The 22789-nt window shown below is 38.3% G+C and overlaps 1 protein-coding gene across 1 annotated transcript in view; it reads left to right on the plus strand.

Moving 5' to 3' along the window:
* The first annotated feature begins 12956 nt into the window (after positions 1–12956).
* SLC39A10 (solute carrier family 39 member 10) overlaps positions 12957–22789 on the plus strand; it is a 108758-nt gene continuing 98925 nt past the window's right edge. The window contains exon 1 of the mRNA XM_057419918.1: positions 12957–13009. The gene's annotated coding sequence lies outside the window, so the exon portion shown is untranslated. The remainder of the gene's footprint in view (positions 13010–22789) is intronic.

Here is a 22789-nt window from a genome sequence, read left to right on the forward strand (position 1 = left end):
TGACCTGTACCTCAGCCATGAACCCTGAATGGATTGATGTCAACCTGGAATTTACCTGGTGTTTTTCCACTGCCTTCCCCAGCGCTTAGTGGTCCTTCCTTGGAGCAAGGAAATATAATAACTCTGCAGAGGTATGCTGTATGCCAGACCTCAAGTCAGGGCACAGATTGGAAGTGTCTTGTAGAATATTATTCTTTAACAATTTTCTGTCCTCTGGTAAGACTTTCACGCTCCCTAATGCACCATCATCTGTACTATACCATCACCTATTTGTCTTTTAATCTCTACCAGTGATTTCCTAAGAGACTGTCGTTGCAGTAGTGTTGGGTGTACATACCCACTCATGCACTGGCAGATCAGCTGGACCATTCTGTTATGGACGAATATCTACCAACTCTAGTAGGCCATGTCTCAATGTATGATAAACCATATACTCTTTTATAAATTTGTAGGAGGTAAATAATAAGGATGAGTAAATATTAAAGGTAGTGTTGAGAGGTGAAGCAGGAGTGAAAAGTTCTGTGGTTTACTTCAAAGGTTATTGACTTTTTTCATCCAATAATATAAAACCAGCTACAAGAAATTAATAGTAAGTATATTATCAAAGGAAAAATGAAGCCAGTACCCATCCTCTTTTTCTTTCAAAACTGGCACTTCATAGTAATTTCCTCTAATACTGATTAGTAGTCATTAGAGAAGAAACATGATCTTACAAGAAAAATTCTGTTTTATTGAGAATTATTGTTATAGTTTCAGATTTTCTTTCTTTGCCCAGTTCCATTTGTATTCATCCTTGATAAAGTAAAATAACTGTGTAAAAGGTATCAGTGTGATTTGTGTGATAACTCTGAGCCTTCTGCCACTGCAGTATTAGGAGCCTTTTGTAACAAAGGAATGTTTCAATACAGAAAGCAGAGCAATGCACTTGGTAAGCACAGAGGTTGTTTGACACATTGAAGGGAACTCCATTACAGACACAGCGACCTGACAAATACGTATATTGTCTCCAGCACCTTAAATTCAGTGGGTTTAATCCCTACCTTTGAAAGGATTTTGACAAGCCATTCATCTGAAGGACTTCTGGGATGCACAGGTGATGCTAGTTCACATAATGATATTAAAGCTATGTTGCTTGTGTTTACTTTTTAATACAAAAGAGAATGCATACAGAGAGGCTAAGAAGGACCCTTTGCACACATTTGATACTCTACTTTTAAGCAGGAGTATGTTCTGATATTTCACTGAGAGTTTATTCAGAGATATGTCCTTTAAAGGTAAACGTCATTTAGTAGCAAAAGAGCGAAAGCATCTCAGTTAACCATGCTCCTGACTTCTCCTTCTTGACAGATGGGAAACTATTAATATAGCTTATTTCCAATTCTCATGATTGTTACAACTAGTGCTTTCCTCCCATACATTTTTCATCTGAAGAGCTAGAACAACCTGTGTCAGCATGGGAAACAGAATCACCATCCTGCCTTTAGATCTACTGATCATAGCCTCTGGAGATTATGTGATCTAAAAGGCAAAAGCTTGAGTAGCTATTTACAATTTCCAGCACATGAAAATGAAATTAGACTTGATTGAACGTCTAAATTAAAATACCTTGTTCTCTTTATGGTTCTTGATTAATCTTTTTAAAACTATTGTACCGGTCTTAAGGTTTTCTCTAACTTAGCAGTATTTCCTCTTTAAATTGCTTCTAAGAGGCAAGTCCTCTATCTGCACCAAGCAATATTAGCTCCAGTGGGACCAGGAGCTTGCTCACACAGAATTCACAGCTTTGATGACAAAGATTTAACCTTCTGATAGTGTACATGTCAGATAAATTAACTTGCCTGCAAGGAAACTGCAGCACTAGGTTTTCTTATTGTATACTTGAAACTTGAAATTCACAAAGATGAAAAGAAAATAAACAGAAAGCAAAGCTAAACAAATGACTTCCAAGAAACACAGAAGAGGAGAGAAGGAAGTGGGTATTTTGTCTGTTATTTCATGACTTTTTTTTCTAATTTGAAGGTAAAACAATAACATTATTGTTATAAATTCTTAATGAAAAAAAAGAAAATCTGTCAGTTTGCGATGAGAAAGAAGCAATCTCAGACTTGAAGTTGAAAGATAATGGAGTTCTTTTTACATAAATACAATTTTAGGGAGATTTATTTGCAATTCCCTTTGAGACTGATTGGAGTTTCAAGGGCTGAGCACCTCTGAAATCAGAATTTAAAAGCTTTTTAATAGCCAGCTTCTTTCAGGATCGGGAATGCTGAGAGCCTGAAAAGCTGGAGAGAGCTGCCTGTGCTGTGTGTCAGTTTTTGCAAAGACATTCTCCAAAGCTCAGAACAGACATGAAAGCCACGGGGGAGGAAACATCCCTACTAATTCAGCAGCACTGTTCTTTGTTCTCTTTCTGATTTATCTGTGCAGCTCTGCATTGCTCTAGCCACTGAGCAGCTGTGGTTTATCTTTTTTGATGGCCGTAACAGAGCTTATCTTTGTAGCAACCGACCAGAGGTGGATGAAGTTCTTTAACAGCAGCTAGTCCTTTCTGATGCACTTGGCTGTGTGCCTGTGACTCCTGACTTCTTTTTAACAAATACTTCTCAAGCTCCAACGCAGTTGCTGCCCACTGTTCTCCTCCCAGCTGCTGCTGTCCCTGGGCTTACCCTGCCTCATGCTACCCACAACTACCCCACCACTGCTATCTTAACCTGCTTCTTCCATCTGCTACTTCTGCACTTCAAATGCCCGCTTCCCACTCTACACCTTCAGAAACATTAATCCTTACTGCCACTGTTGTTGAAAATAGAGGCATGCACACAACAAATCTGCACTTGTCAGCAAACACTGGCTTGGTTGTTATTCTTTTTATTTTCCTTTTCCTTAGTGGGTATTGTGCAGGTGGAGATTTGAGAGTGACCTGAGCATGTTTGCGTTGGAGACTTTTTGCATGTCCTGCATTAATCTGTTATTGCAGCCTCACACTTGTTTTTCACACGGACAGGCCACCAAACTGCTTGCTGATTTCACTCAGGCACACCCACATACAGGCAAAATCCTTTAGGGAATATAAACAACTTACATTCTTTTGAAATAAGATATATAAAGTGTGGTCTTTAATGGGAGCAGCTGTGATGTTACTCGCTCTAGCTGTTGACTTAAGAGTAACAGGCTCTTTCTCCAATGAACACTTCTCTTCATCCTCATGAAATTTTTGCTTAGCCTTCTTTGATAGCCTTATGAATATTTTAAACTGTCTTCTACCAGCAGTACTCCTCTTATATATTATTTCCCCTAAGATCAGTTCTCAATTTATGTGCTACTCATTCGGCAAATGCTTGCTTGGAACAGCCATGCACTCTATAATTCAAATAAGAGGTGTAAGCTTTGAATATGTGAACAAGTATCTCGTGAATCAAGATGTAGTAAAGTAAGTGACCAAAGTCTGTCCTGTGCACATGTGTAGGTTTTTTCTCAGTATCTTCTGTATCACCTGTGTTTTAAATGTGTTTTGTGTTGGGACTTCAGAGCAGAATAGCATGGGGCAAACTGCAGGGTGAATTTGTAACAGTTAGCTACTCCCTGATAAATATCAAAGCATGATCAATGCGCAGTGTATTATAATTTAGACATTTATCATGTGCCACTGCCTGTACGTATATTCCATTGTAGCAGAGAGGTATGCTATTTTTTCTCTTCTAATAGAATTCTGTCTCACTCAGCTTTACTGTCAATTCTCATTGTCTAAACAGTAGCAGTCTGTAATATGGTTTATTAGACCATCTTTCATTGGAGGACCTTAGAAGTTAGTTATGCTATATAGCACCCAAGAGAGTCAGTTAAGAAATCTGTTCTCACAGGAATCTCTTCAACCACCACAGAACTGCATCTTCTCAAAGAGAGAGTTGCAAAATATACAAAACAAGTCACAGCAGTATGCATAAAGGTTTCCAACAATATCAAAAGGAAAAATTGCATGGAATTGAAGCTGGTACTATCAATCTCTTTTTTTGTTTTCCAAATGACTCCCTGAGAATTTTTATGCCTTTCTTCAAAAGCAATAAATCACCTCATGTTGTCTTCAGAAATTTCCTTGGAAATTAAAAGCAATGAAAAAATGGTGAAGCCACCACACAGTGCATTATACATTTGTTGACTGACCTACAAAAGCAGTAGGTTTATTACTGTTAGTCTCATAAGCACTTCTGTTATTGTGTGCACTTTTTGTATATTTAAATCTGTTGTTAGATGTGAAAGCATTCATTTCACTTAATTTATAGGGAGAAAAGAAACTTACATGTTTTTGACAGATCTACCTATAAACAGCAGTACCAATGTATTTTTTAAATAGGGTGGAAGATAGAGGGGGCCTTTGGACCAATAGTAAAGGCATTTTTGAATTCAGTGTAATTTAATGAAAATGCGTGTCTTAACTTGTCACTAATTCTGGACTTGTCATTAATTCTCTCGGGTTTTGATTAATCTGCTCCCTATTGGTTTGCGTAATGCATATTCATTGCTTAGAATTCAGAAATAACTACTTAGCTCAGAATTTTCCAGTATTAAAATTAACATTTTGCTAATGTTTTCCCATTCCTTTCTCAGTCCATAATACAGAGCTGTAGTTGAAGCATTAGAACTAGCTTTTTGAAACAGCTGTATGTTGTGAATTTTTTGTTTCAAGGTGATTTTTAATCTTTATGTAAGGTGTTAAGTCTAAGAGACAGGCAGAAGAAGGCTTTGTTGCTCTGGTTCAGTGTCTAGAGAAACACTACCAGCTCAATGCATTTCCACTGTGAGTGGCAGAGAGACATAATGCTTCAATTTATGTGCTGTGTTTAGACAGCAGTCAGATAAGGAGTCTGATATAGAGAGTATATTCTCCAACACTTGATCAGTCAGTAAAACCCTCAGGCTTTGGTGATTTCAAGTTACTAATTTATGACAGGGACACTGAGGGAAAGCAGCTTGGTGAGATTAAAAGAAGAAAAAACATCCCTGCCATGTTTTGAAGGACAAAAAGGATATGGAGCCCTGATCTTAGTAAATTGTTTGGAAGGAGCAACAAACTTATTTATATAGACATAATAGCAGATGAGTCGCCAACTGGCCTTATGGAATTCTGATGAAAAGCTGGCAAAGCGCTTGGACTACAAGTGGGAAGTAAGTGACAGTACAGCATAAATGAGAACAAGTCTTTTTGTCTGTACATTCTGTCATCATTCAGGATCTGGATTGTGTTTCTTCTCCCGTCCTTATGCTGTCTTCTGCGTATCAGGTTGAAAGGATTACATGGATTTCCTGTAAGAATTCCAGATTCAATCTTCCTTCTGCAGAGTGCTTTCCACAGGGCATTTTTTACATTAGAGATAATGAACTGAGTCTGGGGCTTTGTCTTTTTTAATTCTAATTGAGGAGAAAGAGAATATCAATATTTTTTAGATTATAACATCTGCAAAATGCTGAGGTGGCTTTTTTCAAGTACTGTATATTTTAGCAAGACTACCTTTCATTTCAATTCAGGGTAAAAATAAGATACAGTCATTTAAATGCATGGTGTGACAGACATTTTAACATCTAGTGCTTTATTTTTTGAAAAGCATGTAAAAAAGTAACTGAGTTTTATGGAGGTATTAAGGAAGTAAAAAGTATTAAGAACATATATAAAAAAAAAAGCTATGTTTTCTCCTTCTGATTCATTAATATTTTGATATTTGGCGCTGTGTTCCCAGTTAAGTGGATCCTTAACTTCTCCTGAGTAAAGCATTGATGAAATTCTGTGGATGGAACTCAGGATTACAAGATTCTTTTTAAGCTAATGAACTGATGCAACTTCCAAATATTTTGGGGAGTATTTTGCATGTTGCATATAGACATGCGTCTGAGTTTATTCAGGTCCTGTAGTCCTGAAATATTCATGTCATGCAGAAACTTGTCTGAATATAAATGACATCAAAATCTGGTGCATTCAAATCACAGCTTCTCAACTGACTGTTATTTCTGTAAAGAATATAAAAACTCAGATCTAAACATATTTAATCTTAGTTTAGATCCAGACCTAAATTTCACAGTGGAACCTGATTTGTCCTATTCTTAGTGTATCCTGTCCTTATAGTGGATCAGTCCCAAATCTGCAAGAAAAAGGATTAATTTTAAGTAATCACATCTGTAACAGTTCCCAGTGCTGCTGATTTTGAGAGCTTTTCTTTAAATTTCAATTCCAAAAATCCAATTTTAAAATTTTGTGTTGTGATTAAATTGCTTCTCTGACTGAGCTGTGTTTGAATAATCAATCTGTTGTATTCAGTTCACGGAGTTATAATTCATAGCTTTCAAAAGTAATTTTTCCTCAAAAACTATGTAAATCCCAGTGCAGACATGACGTAAATCCAAATCAACTGGGATCCTGTCAGATTTATTTTTTAAATGTCTTCTCTTTGTTCTTCATAGCTGAAATGAGAAATATTTCTCTTTTCTGGTGTGTCAGAATAAGCTGGCTTTTGAGTCCTCTAAGAGGGAACCTACTTCCAACACGTGAGCCTCGCTGTGATCTTTTAAACATGAAGAGGTGCAATGCTCAGTTCAAGTTACCAAAAGGTGAATGAAAAGACAATTTTAGAATTGTTTTTACTGCAACATATAGTCATTATAGCAGCTACATGCACACATACGTGTGATAATAGCCAGTAAAACAGAGGAGAGATGTTGGTGCATTTGCATGTAGCAGATCTTTATTGTTCTCTCCCCACAGCTAGATTTCTTTGGGCTCTAATCTATTGTCTTAAGCCCCTAAGCAATCTCAAGCAGCCAACAATTAAAGCTTTGTAAAAATATTTCCATTTCCTGTAAGTATGGAATTTCCCCTGATCTTGCATATGTTAGCATAGCGGGTGGCTTTCTCTTGGTGTGTCTTTAGAGCTAACACCTCAAAAGAATGGTGATCAATTTGTAAGTAATGAAGCAACTTTGGAAAAAAGTGGCAGCAGAAATCTTCTGTTTCCCCGTAACTGAAATCTAGAGCCCAGTTTCAGTTCAAGCCAATGGGAACTGAAATGTTGTAGCTGTAACTGCATCTGCTCCATCCCCATTTCAAGCCTGCCTTCCCTGCCAGTCTGGCTTCCCTTCTCCATTCCTGGTCCTTGTTCAAGTCGTGTTTAATGCTTCACCCAAGTTCTTCATGAGCTCCCATGTGCTCCTGCAGGACCTTGAGATCTGATTGCTCCCCTCCAAATATTTCTCTGTTCCTTGTCTCTTGCCTTCTCATATGCCTGGACATTGCACATTAACACCAAAGTAAGTAACTTAGAGAATACATGACAGTGCACCTTACTGCTCATCAGCAGCAGGGCACCCATACTGTGGGACTCACTCACAGAAAATAGAGGTAAGTTGCCAGCTTTTCTTTGATAAAGGTTAAATGAGCAGCTATCCTCGATAAATCTTGGTCCATTTCTGAATTTCAGCATGAGACAAAAGACTTGGCCATATAGGAAATGCAGCTCAAGGTAGGAAATACAGCTTCTGTTGATTTAATGAACTGCAGAATTCTGGCAGAAAGGTATGAAAAGGAATAGGAGGTTTCTCTTATAAAGCAGGCTATGAAAAGAAGATACAGACTATTCCAGCTATACAGCAGATCCTGGATTTGAATTAAGCAGTGACAAAGGTCATATATTTCTTAAACTCATGACAGTTATTCAACAATATTTGCACTCTGGTTGGATAAATCATGGAAAGCAATGCTCTGTCACAAAGTTAGTCCATGATTTACATTGAATAACTGCTTTACAAAGCACCTCTTGCTACTCCTAAGATAACAGAAGTAGCTGCTTACTCTCCATTATACAATTACCAGGTTCTAATCCCTTTATAGACCATAATCTAGCTTTAGGCCTTTTCCCATCCATAGCTATGCCTCTAATTGAGTTTACTTAGGAAGTGAATATGCAGTTGTCAGTAACATAACTGGCAGACTCATTTTTCTATTTTTCAAACAGCTAGCCTTGCAAACAGCCATAGTATCTGGCAAAGCCTTGCTCTTTGTGAGCTAAATATTTCTTCCTCATTGTCTAAAATACCTTCTATCTCAAAAATGATTTGCATGTTTCTATGGCTTCCTGAAAGGTAGGAGAGTCTGTAAAGATGCTGTCATTGTGGTGTTCAACAACACAAACTGATCTAGTTAAGATATTATTTTGTGGGGGTTTCTTAAAGGAAACTTATTTACCTAAAGCAGTCTACCCAGAATCTAACAGGACTTGGAGCTGTTATTCTGTCTCAGTTGAATTCAGAGAAATGGTGTAAGCAAATCAGAGGAAGACTACTCCTGCCTCTGAAGCCAATGTTAAACCTGGAAATGGAGATAGAAAACACAACTTTTTCATTGATTCAAGTTGAAGTATTGCAGATCAAAAAGGCAGCTCTTGGTCTCAAGGAGCTTTCAAATGAAATAGCAAGAGGGAGTAGTTACATACAATGTCAAGATTATATCTTAGAGGAACAATATAGAGAGAACTAGCATGGTTTAGACATGGCTCTGAATCAGAAGTGCTTGGTTAATTATGTGATTGATACAAAGGATGTTCACAGCACTGCTAACGGGTACACAGTCTTGCCATGCCCTCTTCTTACTTTGCAAAGAGGAGAATTGAGGTAATTCAGCCGACAGTTCAACAGAGGCTAGCAGTGACTGCCATCTTTAGTTTGCCTCTGGACAGGGAGTTGCAGCCCACTGGGAGGGTGCCCAAAAAGTGGTCATCAAAAGAAATCAGGGGTGGGATATTAAAATATAAAAGGTGAAAGTCAGACATGATACATGTCATCTTTCCTACCCACGTATCCCAATGCATCATCAATGGCACAGCCCAGAAGTGATAAAGATCCCACAGTGAAGAAAAGTAATGATTCAGAAGCTCACAGACTCAGAGTGAGGCATGATGTGATACACAGAAAGAAAAGAAGAGATAATCCTTTTGATTTCTCTGAACAAGGCTGCACTCCTACAGATGTATTGAACTGCTACTTTGAAAGGCATTGTTCTTCTTTCAGGGTGGAAAGATCTTTTAATTTACCAGTATTATCATTTCAGATTGGTACTGCCAGGATTAAATCCATTATGTGCCTCAGATGGAAGTTTACAAATAAAGCCCAATGGATGTAGGCATACATTTCCTAGAAAATACAGGTGTAATAAAAAACAAGCCTCTCTCTGGTGTTTTCAATCTCAAGTGCTTGCTGTTGATGCCTCATACTCCAGTAAAGCTGAGGGAGGATGAGAAGAGCTGTAAGTGGCTGTATATCACAGAATCATAGAATCACAGAATAGTTAGGGTTGGAAAGGACCTTAAGATTCCACTAGTTCCAAGTGATAACATTGTATCTGAATGGGGGAGCAGCTCAGATATTAGTACCAGCACATTTGATACACAACATTTTGTCCATTGAGATTAAACAAAGTGTTTGACACTCACGCTCATGAAAAAAGGAAGTCTTCCTCTGGGTGAAAGCTTGTTTATTGCAGTATGGGCCCAAGTTCTTCTCTGTTCAGCAAAAATCATGTTTCAGACTGCATTAACTTCCAGCAAGTGTTATTTTTGCTTGTATTGCAAAAGTGTAAAAACAATTTGAATTTCGATACTTACTTCATTGCTTTCCTGAATGGTGCTACAATGCCATTAAATAAAGCTGTTTTCACTGGGGTTTTAGCTTCTCTGAGATTAGTTTCACTGTATTTCATAACTGAGTTAAGAAACATTTCCACAGAGTTATGATATAACACAAAATCTCCTGTTCATCTAATCTAATAATTTCAAGTATGACTGGCACTCCTAACACTTGCCAGAATAATAATAACAACCTTTGTTTCCTGGGACACTGTTAGTGTCTAAAATGAGAAATCTCAGCTCCTGAAGAGTTTTCAAAACCTTTTTTTTACTTACAAACTTTGAGAAACAACACAGCAAAAAAGGGCTATACTATACTGTGTGTGCCTTTCTGAGTGGCAGTTTGTCTGACTAGCCATGAATGGTAATTAAGCACACCAATATTTTCCTCGTGATATCACCTGTATTCCATTTTTAATTTCAAGTGGCTTTCCTGCGCAAGATAAATTTGCAAATACAAAAATCCCAGAAATTTCAAAGCATAATTGCTACAGACACTGAACTTTTCCAAATCTGTTTATTCTTATTACTGTAATCAACAATTATAGCAATAGATATGGTGTCCTTGTCATTGAAGTGCATAATTTCTTAAATAAAGCTCAGTGTATGTAAAATATCCCTTCATAGTCAGTACACGAAAGTATTCTTAATGAGTCGGAGAATAACCATTGCAGTTCATTTTACTTAATGATGCCTCCGCTCAGAATTAGCATACATTTATTTTAGACAGCTAAATGAGATTACCTCAATATAACTAAAATCAGAATTTAGTCTCACCCAAAACATGCAAAAGTAAAAGTCTTTTACCTAGAGTACTACTTGTGTTTAGTACACGCCATTGAACTATTGCAGGCATCCAGGAGCACCCACTGAGCGCGTAAGTACTTCTGAATATCGGTGGCTTGGGAGTATCACAGAAATAGGACCTTCAGAGATACGGAAAACTTACATAAACCAATACTTTGTGCAAGATTTTTTTATGTTACAGAACCCCAGCAAACTGCAAATCCAGATACGAGTTTTATGTGATGATCAACATTAAAAATTCCATTATCGGAGCTAATAGTTAGTGGTGGATAAGGCATGATGAGAATATGCTGTCTTTATTGTCTGCATTAATGTCATCATTCCATTTTCTGATCATACTAAAACCTCTTTTTATTAGGAGATTAGGCAGAAGTGACTTGGAAGATATTACATACATTCTGATACATATGACATTGTTGAAGGTGCTTTTTCCTCCTTAAGTTTAAAATGTGGTTTTCTCCAGTAAATCCCTATGGTATATGCATTTTTGTTTGAAACATGTAGCGCCTTTTCTCCTCTGAGGCAAAATTGCTAGGATTTTTATTTTAATTTCCTTTTGGATAAAACTTCAGTCTGCATCTGCTGGAGGCACAAGAAGCTCTAAAGTGGGATTGCTGGAGAAAAATTCTTTTGGAATGATTTTGTTCCAGAATAAAGTTAAAGTTTGGGGATTTTATGTAAGAGAAGAGGCACCCTACTACAGCAGATCTTCCTCCTGTTGCTTTATATAAGCATATCAAAGTAATATTCCTTTAACTTTGTTTTTGTGTATATAAATGTTCGAGACACACCAAAAGTCAACATAATTTTTAACTCAGTTTTCCAGGGATAACAAGGACTGCATTATTCTTGTTTTGATGAGTTTAGTATCTAATGCTGTTTGCCTGATGAACCTCAAGCTTTGTCAGAGAAAAATACAGACTACAGATAGCTCAAATCTTTCATCTTTGAGGAGAAAACTAGGAAAGCCAGCTGTTCCTCTCAGCCCTTCACAAAAGAAGCCCGGAGAGGTTCAGTTCTTTCTCTAATTCACCTGTATGAAGCTATTGCTGGAAATGACTCTCTGTAAAGAGCAGCAATGCAGGGACACAAGGAAAGAGGATCACTTCAAAATACCATTGGCAAACTGAAATTTATTAGAACCCCATTGAAGAATGTGACTGAATTTGAACAGAAAAAGAGAGCTGGTGGTAGAAAATTAACATAAGCACAGCTAAGTCACTATACCAGAGGTATGCTGCCTCTGTTCACATAAGAAATGTTCTGCATGAGATCTTTTCTGCTGCATCTGAACATCCACAGTAGTGGCTCCTAAAATGTCACCTTCTCTCTACAGAGCAGCAGACGATTGCCCTTTCTTATCAGACCCTAATTTGGCAACGATGCACACACATAACTTCTAGGCCTGATTACTGCATTATAGCCAGGAATGAAGTCATTTGCCTTGAGACAGCTCCAGTTATATCAACCCACTCCTTCAGCAGCCAGAGCTGCCAGCTCCCTTCCACTCTATTCTCTGTCCCAGCTCCCTGTAGAACACACAATCCAATTCCAGGTTTTGATCCTTCCTGGTGGGTATGGGATAACTAATCAGAAACCATCACTGAAGCTGGCACTGACTGGTGCCTTTGTTGGCACCAGCTGCTGAGCACTGGACACACCTGGAAATAGAGCTGACCTCTCCCTTACAGATGGGTTCTCTCCACCTATTTTCTAAGCCAGCTCCTGCGTTCTTTGCCTACTCAAACCACCCACTGAAATGAGGATGTTTTGCATGCACTCAAAATGAGCAGGATCCCAATCTCTTTCTTCTTCTGAAGAATATTTAGTTAATTAAGGTGCTGAAATAGAACTGAGGCATTTACAGTTATTATCTAAATTATTGTTATATGTCAATGTTTTTATCTGAAAATAGCATGTTATGTTATTTGAGTTCATAAAAGACTGTGCAAGTGCTGCTTGCCACTGTTATTATACAAATACAGATTCTGTAATCAGAGACTGAGCTCTCACAGGATGGACCAAAAGTCTCTGACAACAGTTAGTGGGAGGTAGTTAGTGGGAGATGTCTAAACAAAGAGCACTGAAACTGGGTAAGCACATGGGGACAATTCCCTTGACATTCCCTTCCAATTTCTTACAGTCTTTCCTTTCGGAAATTCCTGAAGGGATTGTCTATGTTTTTTGTGTTTAATACATTTTTTGCATGTTACATATAAATTATATATATTATGTAGAAAATGGTTACGAGCTAATAGTCATTTTCCTTGTCAAAGACGTGACAAGAGTAGACATAAGCATGAGACTAAATTAGTATTGTAAAAACAAATCTTAAAGGGTCATCTGGTCCACAGCAAGCCAAACAGAGATCAAAACTTCAATTTGTTTTCTTCATTCTGCAGTCTATATGTGTAAGCTATCTTAAGGAATGGAAGCTCTCTGACAATGTCCAAATTCTCTCCTAGGAAGGAACAGCAGCAAGTATATTGATCCTGGTTAGACACGCAGTTCAATCATGCTGAAGCCGAAGCGAGACCAAGGTAAGCATTGCTTATAGATATAGCAAACCCAATTGTGTTAGTAATTAGAATTTCAGTCATAGTTCTGTCACTGTTCTTTATGTGCCCCACATACAAATATCCTGTCTCTACATATTGATGAAAAGAGGAATGTAGCATGGCTGTACTAGGTCACACCAAAGGTGATTTCGCTTCTGTCTGTGATGCCAAGGGGAGAATGCGGGAATAAGTAGAGTGTATGCATATGTACAACTGGTATTTCCAGTCATTTGCAGTCCTGGGGCATTTTGAGGTTATCATAGTTCTGTCATTTTCCACTTCTAGAGTTCTCTTGTTTGGATATGAAGGCACTAGACGAGTGCCTTCATTCAGTTTGCCTTTCTGACTGCCACTGAGCACTGTTGTCTTTTTCACGCAGCTGTCATTAACACCAAGATTTCTGAGTCGATGTTCAGCTGGGAGCTCATCGTTTCATGCATGATTATTGTGCATCATTTATTTATATTCAATTTCACCTGCCATTTTATTTGTCTACTCAATCTTGCAAGGATCTTTTGCAATTCTGTCTGTGTTTTTGCCAACTGTGAATCTCAGAACAGATAGGAAGTATTGTATGGACACTGAAAATGGGGAAAAAAAGCCACAGTAGAAATGTCCTGCAATGAAAAAAAAAAAGGTGTCTTTGCATTTTGGGAAATAAATGGAGATTATTAAACAGCACAAAAAAAAATCAGTAGATTTTGCCTGATTAAATCAGAGATCATAGAATCATAGAATAGTTATTGTTGGAAAGGACCTTAAGATCACCGAGTTCCAACCCCCCTGCCATGGGCAGGGACACCTCATACTAAACCATCTCACCCAAGGCTTTGTCCAACCTGGCCTTGAACACTGCCAGGGATGGAGCATTCACAACTTCTCTGGGCAACCCATTCCAGTGCCTCACCACCTTCACAGTAAAGAACTTCTTCCTTATATCCAATCTAAAGTTCCCCTGTTTAAGTTTGAACCCATTACCCCTTGACCTATCACTACAGTCCCTAATGAAGAGCCCCTCCCCAGCATCCTTATAGCCCCCCTTCAGATACTGGAAGACTGCTATGAGGTCTCCACACAGCCTTCTCTTCTCCAGGCTGAACAGCCCCAACTTCCTCAGCCTATCTTCATATGGGAGGTGCTCCAGTCCCCTGATCATCCTTGTGGCCCTTCTCTGGACTTGTTCCAACAGTTCCATGTCCTTTTTATGTTGAGGACACCAGAACTGCACACAATACTCCAGGTGAGGTCTCACACGAGCAGAGTAGAGGGGCAGGATCACCTCCTTCGACCTGCTGGTCATGCTCCCTTTGATGCAGCCCAGGATACGGTTGGCTTTCTGGGCTGCAGGTGCACACTGAAGCCGGCTCATGTTCATTTTCTCATCGACCAGCACCCCCAAGTCCTTCTCCGCAGGGCTGCTCTGAATCTCTTCTCTGCCCAACCTGTAGCTGTGCCTGGGATTGCTCCAACCCAGGTGTAGGACCTTGCACTTGGCATGGTTAAAATTCATATGGTTAGCAAGATGGTTTACTCTGCAGCATTGCAGGAAGAGTAAACGTGATCCATTGTGTTTGGATCAACTTTTTGAAGGGTAGTATAAGCAGTTAGGTAAGAATCTGGTAAATCCGTATTCTGATCATACTATAGGAAGGACTGGAAATCTGGTGAATGACCTGTCCCATTTTACCCACTCCACGGCCATTTAGCTTTAGATAGTTTATCTCCAAACCTTTGGAGACTCTTCTGTTACTCATTTTCATACTAGTTATAGAAGAAATAAGCTTTCATATTTTAAACCCAACCCTTTAATATCCTAAAGGACAAAGGATTTTTTTTAAAGCAGTTAGTACCCTGTAAATAACTCCTTGGAAATGTGGCCATTGAAGGCCACTCCCTGTCACAAAGCTCGGACAAAACACAGTTCTAGGAATATTGCTTGTTTTTTCACTGCATAATTGGCATTTCTCAGAGCAAGGATTTTGAATTAGTGACTAAGTGGCACCAACCTCCTCAGGTACCTAAATATAACTACAGATGCTCAAGTGAAACGTGAGTTATATTTCTCCTTTGATTGCCCAGGTGTTATAGCAAACAAACACGTTAAAGCTCTCTTCTGCTGTTTGGCCCAATTTCAGCAATTGCTGAGCCTTCTCTAGTGCAGCCTCCTGGCAAAATCCTGTGCAGCTTTCTCCCAAATTCCTGCACTGAGGCTATAATAACCAAAAGCTAGGCTACGCTTGAGCTCAAATGATAAGACTGCAGCTATGGAAAAGCAGCTGTTTCATCATTACCTGCCTCAGTGGCTGACATGGAAAGGAAAAGAGTGCGAGATGTTGACTGCAGTAACAATGGTCACTTTAAAGGAAAGCTGAAAAATGTGAAGTGTGACTGTAAAGTAGCTAGAGATAATCAAAGTGCATTTTGAAATGTTAAATCATAGAATCATAGAATAGTTATGGTTGGAAAGGACCTTAAGATCATCGAGTTCCAACTCCCCTGCCATGGGCAGGGACACCTCACACTAAACTATGCCACTCAAGGCTCTGTCCAACCTGGCCTTGAACACCGCCAGGGATGGAGCATTCACAGCTTCCCTGGGCAACCCATTCCAGTGCCTCACCACCCTAACAGGAAAGAACTTCTTCCTTATATCCAATCATGCGTACTTGCATATTGAGCTGGATTTCCTGCTGAATGCTTTGTAGAGATACTGGACCACAAGATTTCTTGGTTCATCATAATTTCTGGTGTAATTTATTAGGTTCCCATGTGTGTTGCTAGTGCTAGAAGCAGGATTGAATCTGGAAGCAATTTTCCTTTAAATCCATATTAGAAACCAATATCCAGAAGACTTTTCAAGACTAGAATATGATGTGATTGTAAAGCAAACAAAGGAGCAACATTATGAATGACAGCTTTACTAAAACATTAGGCTTCACCTAAGGCCAAAATCATGCGTAAGTGGAATAAAATTGCCACTAACGATCCTAGTCATTAATGTTTAATAATGCATCTCATTATGTAAAGTTCTTATTGTAAAGGAGTTCATTGTAACAATTAGAGTGCTTCTCTTCTAATTTATGGGCACCTGTTCTTTATTACCATGGTATTGAAATCAATACTGAAAAATGCTTAGGTACTTAGCATGCTACATAATGTGCTGTATACAACTAGGATTACACCACCTTCACTGAGCTCTGCTGTCACTGAATATACCTTCTGCTGTTCAACACCATACAGTTATTAGCTGCAGATCAAGTTGACATCTACTAAAATATATTCTTCTGTTCTAAACTGAGGTCAAATCGTTCTCCCTGTAAATCTAAGTTTCATAGTGAAGGCAGAAGTTATCTGAATGAGTATGGAATCGATCTTTGTAAGCCATTTTAAAATGATATTTTCTGGTTTCTATATTTTTAACTTCTCCATTCCAAAGTCTCTGTCACTGTTATATACCACTGCTATATATAGTACACATAACATAACTGTTAAGTCAACTTTCATGGCATTCATTACCATAAGATGTCCTGACAGAAATAGTTGCTAGGGATAGTAACTGTGTAGCCTCAGACATTTCATGTGAGATGACACACTAAAAGCCCATTATCAATTCACAGCTCACACATGCCAGTTTGACTCTAAAAATAATCTTATTCTTTGTACTTTTTCATACACAGCCATATAATTTGTATAGAAAGTCCAGTTTATGTAATATTTAACTTCAAATGAGCCATGGTGTTTTCTTGTGTAATTACTGAAATTTTTTCTTGATATGTATCTGTGATTATGTTTAACAAGCAACCCTTCAACAAGTATGCAATGCTTAAAATAGTAACCCTTTTAACTTCAGCAAAGCATCAGTGAGGTTAGAGAGCTGTGCCCTACAATTGCTCAGACCCAGCAACAAACACAGGAGTAGAATGAGAACCCTCCCAGGTTCTCTTAATCTTCTAGCACCTTGGTTTTAAAACCATCCAGCCCACTGAGATTTCAAACATGTTGTTACTTACAGCTATTAAATCTAAGAAATGGTTTGCGGTAAGTTGAACTTCAAGCGGGCACCTGTAGGAAGCCAGGCGTGGCTTTCTAGATTCTATCTGATTCCTCAACTGTCAGGCAGATACTAGGCATGCCTCAGGCATTATGTGGCTTAAGGTGTCCTTCCAGGGACTAAGCCTGTTCTGGTTTAGTCTTAGAAGTACATGAGTCAGACCAGACACACTGCCTTTCTCTCTTTCTAGGCCATCCTCCCATTTATTCAACCTACAGCTGCATTAGAGCAATGGCTCTATGCAATAAATGGACTTTAAACCACTTAAATCTCTGATCTGACCCTTGTGGTCACTCATGTTCTAAGCGAAAGGATTTAACATATGCTGTCTCACACCTATCCCAGAATTCACAGTATTCTCTTCCTGTGTAAAAGCAAAACCAAGGAAAGTGGGGAAATATCATAGCACCAATATGGTAACAGGAAATATTGGCAACAGTCCATGCAGACTTTTTAGCACAATAAAGAAAACTGGTCCGCGATACATGAATACACAGAAATAGCAGAACCAACCTACTTGTCATGGGAACCCAAATGAAAGTTCATTCCCAGTTATGACTTAAAGGTATGATATGCCCATAAACTATAGCATCTTTTTTACATGAGAATGGATTTCTTAGACACTTTGTTATGCAAATTAATGTTTTTCAGTGCATCCTGTACTAGATGTACTAAATATTTGCTGGTATCTCAAAACAATGCCACAAATATTGCCCCTGAGATTCAGAAGAAGGTGAAAGAGGGTGAAACTGTCTTCATAAAATGAGTCTAACAGGAGGAACCTTTAGAGAAAATCTGACTGATGTCGCAAATACATAAAAAGCATAAGAACAAAGAAATACTCTGCACTATGGAGAAGTTAGGATTTGGATTTGAGCATTTCAGACTCAAGAAAACACTAACAACAGCTAGGACTTGCTTCTAGTGCAAATTAAAGGCTATTCTTTAGGGGTTTTTTTCTGAATATGATTTACAGATGCTACATCTGCAAGCCATATCTTAATTACATTGCTCTGATGGTCTGGCTTTAATGTAGTTTTTTAAACATGAAGTTTGACAACCCAATAGCATTCATTGAAAATGTTTATTTAAATTATTATTTTGCATCCATTTATTTATTTATTTAACTTAAAATAGCCATTCAAATGAACAGTCCTGAAAGATTGCTTTGTTCAGAAGGATAATACCAACAGTGCAGAAATGTCTGCAATATAATTACATTGTCAATCTATTTTAAATTATGCAGATAATTACAGTTTATCTTCACAGAAAAATACTCTGGACTAAAATAATTGTCAGATGTAATCACAGAATCGCCTTAATTCACTTGCTCAAATGTGGCAAATGTTTTAGGTCTTGGTTTAGGCTAGGGAATAGAAGCGAGTAACGTCTTTGCTTTGGACAAGCATTGCTGCTTTATTCTCTAGTTCAGTAGAGACTGGTTGTTTCTATTTCTGTGCCTTTCCTGTGTAAAGTGCTAGTTATATCGACCTGTGTAGCAATTTTGTGACATGCACAAATTATGTATCAGTCTCTCTTTGTACAGAATCCCAGCTTTGTGATGCAGTACAAGGCTTTTGTCTGGTTTGGTATCAATCACTGAGATTCTGCTGCTGTAAAGCAACTGGAATTGTTCATCAATCTTCCAGTCCAATAGCTTTGAGGTAAAATTGATTTCTTATGTAAGCTTGTGAAGAACTGGAATGTGCACCTCTCTTATTCATAGCTCAGGATCGGCAGTAACGGAGAAGGTATGAAAGCAGCAGCTTTTAGGACATCAGAAATGGGAGTTTTAATTGCAAATGTCTGACATTTACTCATGGGTGGACTGCATACTGCACAGTAACTAGATAGCACTTTGAAAATAGAATATTTAGATTCTGAGAGATGAGATCCTTGAGGAGCATTAAGTGTTTTGCAGGTTTGGTGTGTTTATTCTGTGCTGGAGAGCTTCACGACAGTTTATATACTTCAGTTCCAAGAGGGATAAATTTATTCCACTCTGTTTGAATCAGCTACAGAAATTAGAAGAAGCTTTGAGTTGAACTACTGATTAATTTACAGCATCTTTTCCAAGGACCACAAAGGACTCCAAAACCAAAACTCCAAAACTCTTGACTCTCGTCTTTGACAGAAGACTTCTTTATCTGAAGTTCTGTGACAGTCTCCTACCTAACAACTAACATTTGAGGAGCTGTATTGTTTCCCATTTCTTTTCAATTTAGTCTGGGGGTGGTTGTACAATCCTTGCATAGCCACCAACACAAATTCTTGAATCAAAGCCTGAAAACGAGGTTTTGTATTACTGTGAATTTAGTCTACACTGAGTCCACCATCCTCACTTACTTTGCTATAAAAATGCAAATTATTTAAGCCTAGAATATAAATAATATTCCAGACCTAGATACCAGTTCCATACGGCTGCTCTTTCACTAAGTTATTTTGTCCAGTTTCTTTCCACTGAGAAGATAATCAAAACACTGCATTAATGTTCTGTAGACAGAAGAAAAACAGGGATAAATCAGCCAACTATATCACAATTATTCCCCTGTCTGCAAAATAATTACCTTGATAGCCATTTTTCTTACTGTTTGCTCTGACTTTCAGAACTCTTTGCATTAATAATGAGGCTATGCATCTAGATACTAACTGTAGTAGGGCATAAGCTCTGCTAAAAGTCACTGCTTGTGCAAAGATCATCTTATCTATGGGTTCTACCCACACCGTTAGTTAGAAGCGCAGAAATGAGCATACTTGCATCTGTATTGCATCAATAAACAGGGCAGGGAATTTGTACCACTAATGACAAAATATCACACCCACAAAAGGGGAAAACGTAACACAGACCTTTGATGGTTCTAGTTTCTACTCCTTACTCATGTTATATAGTCCTTTATCCCATATAAATACTTATGATTATGAAAGATAAACATTTTACAGAGGTGTTACCCACCAGATGGTGGTGTCACTGTTTATGATTGTTTCCAGCAGCTGGAATCAATATCTGAAATGTAAGTCAGACACCGGAAAACTGTGAAAGTGTTTTTTACTGCGACTTGGAATTGCAACACTGGGATCTCTGACCCTTGGACACTTGCAATTTAGCCTCTCCCAATGTCTTGGTGCTTCTGTAATTTCATATAGCATCAGCAGAACTTAGCTCAGCATGCAAGGAAAGAGCTTGAAATAAATAGCCTTCATGTTCAACACAGGCAGAGTATCAAGGTCACCTTAGGAAAATCAATACATGCCGAGAACAAAGGGCCAACACAAAATAGAACATACTGTTATTGCAATGCCCAGTGCTGTACACTGCTTACTGTCAACAAACGCTCAGAAATAACAAGAGACAGAGTGAAACCCCTCTTATCATAGTTGTTCGGAAAGCAAAGCAACCGGAAACGAACCCATTCCACAGGCATGAGTCTTGATCTCCTCCGATGAAATGGCTGGCAATTGAGTTGTCTTAGACCAGGGCACAGGAGGGGAACCATAGACAAGGTCTGCTGGTTTTTACATTGCATAGTTATTTCTTTGAAATAAATGTTTTGCATTAGTTCTCTCAAGCTTCTTATTACCATGGATCTAATACATGCATATGGTTTATGTTATAAGCTAGTGGTGTGCTAGATGTAGTTTGAAGGATCTGTTAAAATGCCACTACGTTTAGAAGACCCAAACTAGAGGAGTTTATGTATATATATATATATATATATATATATATAGTGTGTATATATGTATATATACATATAGTGTATTTTTCTGGATCACCTTCATTTCCCACATTCTTAACTGACTTTCAGATTGTGGTAGAACTGATTGCAGGCTAAGGTCCCTGCAGGGCAGGTAGGGTAAACAGTTCATTCAACTCTGAGATATTGAAAGGATTAAGCAACTGTGCCATTCAGAAGGCATTACCCAAATTCCTCTCTGAGGAGAACTGCATGGCTAACGAACTACACAAAATCTGCACAAGATTTCAGAGGGCTAACTTGCTTAAATTCAAAAAATCATGTTTTGGCCATCACTTCTGCAGGGATTAGTGAGAATGGGTGCTTTTGGAAGTACTTTTGAACAAAAGAACAGATCAGTTGAGAAAATATAACTTTGGTACTTCCCATTTGCTTTGTTATCTTAATAGAATCGAGCTAGAATGAGGTACTAAGTATCATTACTTTGAGGCTGAAGTGGAAGGCCTTTATTCTACAAATGCCTGCATTAAAAGTGAAGGGAAATCCAACTAGCAGTGTGAGGTAAATTCATGCATAAGAAAATCAATGAGCTATGGCAGTTGTCTGAAAACCTTATTAGTTCAATGAATCACATTTATATAGACACTAATAATTAGAATATAAATAAGGCAGTCAGAATAATGTAAAATAGCCCATCATATAATACTCTATATGTCAATGTTATTACTGTAGTGTTACAATTACTGAAGTTTAATAGAGAAATGTAAGACACACACAGAAAGTAATTGAGATAAAACAGCACAGTAAATTGGTGGAGTACTGTGAGAGTGATGAGCCACAGTTATTAATTTCAACAATTACAGACTTACAGAGCAAGTTCTGCTTCTCTTATCCCAATGAATGATTGTATTAAAGCATAGTCCACACTCCTAATATAATTCCCCTACCTCATAAATCTGTAAGGTTTGTTAAACATCCCACCTGGATTTTCTGCAGTGCTGTACTGCTTGCTCTGTAGAATGTCCCTGCTCTTTGAGGTACCTTTTCTGAATGTAGCAGGCATGCCATCAGCCTGCCTCAAAGCCAAGGACATTCATGGATCTCAAATGAAATAAACTAATTCTTTCTTGTGTCTCCCCCTATGCTACAAAAGGAGAAAATAATCCAGGAAGATACAGTAGTGGTTGTTTCTACATTTCAGTGAGAAAAGCAAGATAGATGTTTTGCTTAGCCAAAGTAATTGCCATTTTAAGAAAAAAAGTCAAATCCAGAGAAAGACTAAAATCCTAGGAAGCAAGTCAACCTGGAAGTGCCTTGGCATGATTTACATCAGACATTTCCTGGAGAAGAATTTCCATTGGAGAGGGGCAGGGAGAGGCTCTGCTTGTGGTTTAAGGAGTAAAGGATACTGTGACTCAGCTGGCTTTGGAAATCAGCTGTATGAGATTTCATGATCAATCAGAATACGCACATAGTGAAGTGCTTATAGGGTAGGATATCCAGCAAAAATCTTGCTGAGCTTCTCCCAGTTGAGCTCACACATCCCGTGAGCTCTGTCTGGTCTTAAAATAGCCTGAAAAATTAGGGTGACCTAATTTTCCACACACCCACAACATCCAACAATTAATTCTTTCATCCCCAAAACAGTCTTCTCTCCTCCTAGTTGCACATGTGTTCCTTCTGCAGCTTCTTCCTCATGCCACCTTCTAATCCCAGAGGGCTGCAGAGAATCCTCACCTTGATTGCCTTGCAGATTAGGAAAAAGAAGAGAACATGAGATTTACTGTGTCAGTGGCAGGGAGGGAATGCAAGTATCCTGAGACACGTCAATGCTTTTAATGAGTGAAATTGCACTGTGAATAAAATGCTTTCAAAGAGAGAAGGAAACCATTTTCTGAATGTTTGCAAGTTCAATTTAGTAATTAATGTTTTGCATATCTGTTAATAGGGGAACAACTAAGGCTGGATGAGACTGAAAATACCTGTTCTAAATTTGAATTTTTTGCAGGCAATCAGAAG

Source organism: Pezoporus wallicus, unplaced genomic scaffold (genome assembly GCF_028554395.1).
Source record: "Pezoporus wallicus isolate ANWC-B61680 ecotype Strahan unplaced genomic scaffold, APGP_CSIRO_Pwel_v1 contig_4710, whole genome shotgun sequence".
In the NCBI taxonomy this organism is placed as follows: domain Eukaryota; kingdom Metazoa; phylum Chordata; class Aves; order Psittaciformes; family Psittacidae; genus Pezoporus; species Pezoporus wallicus.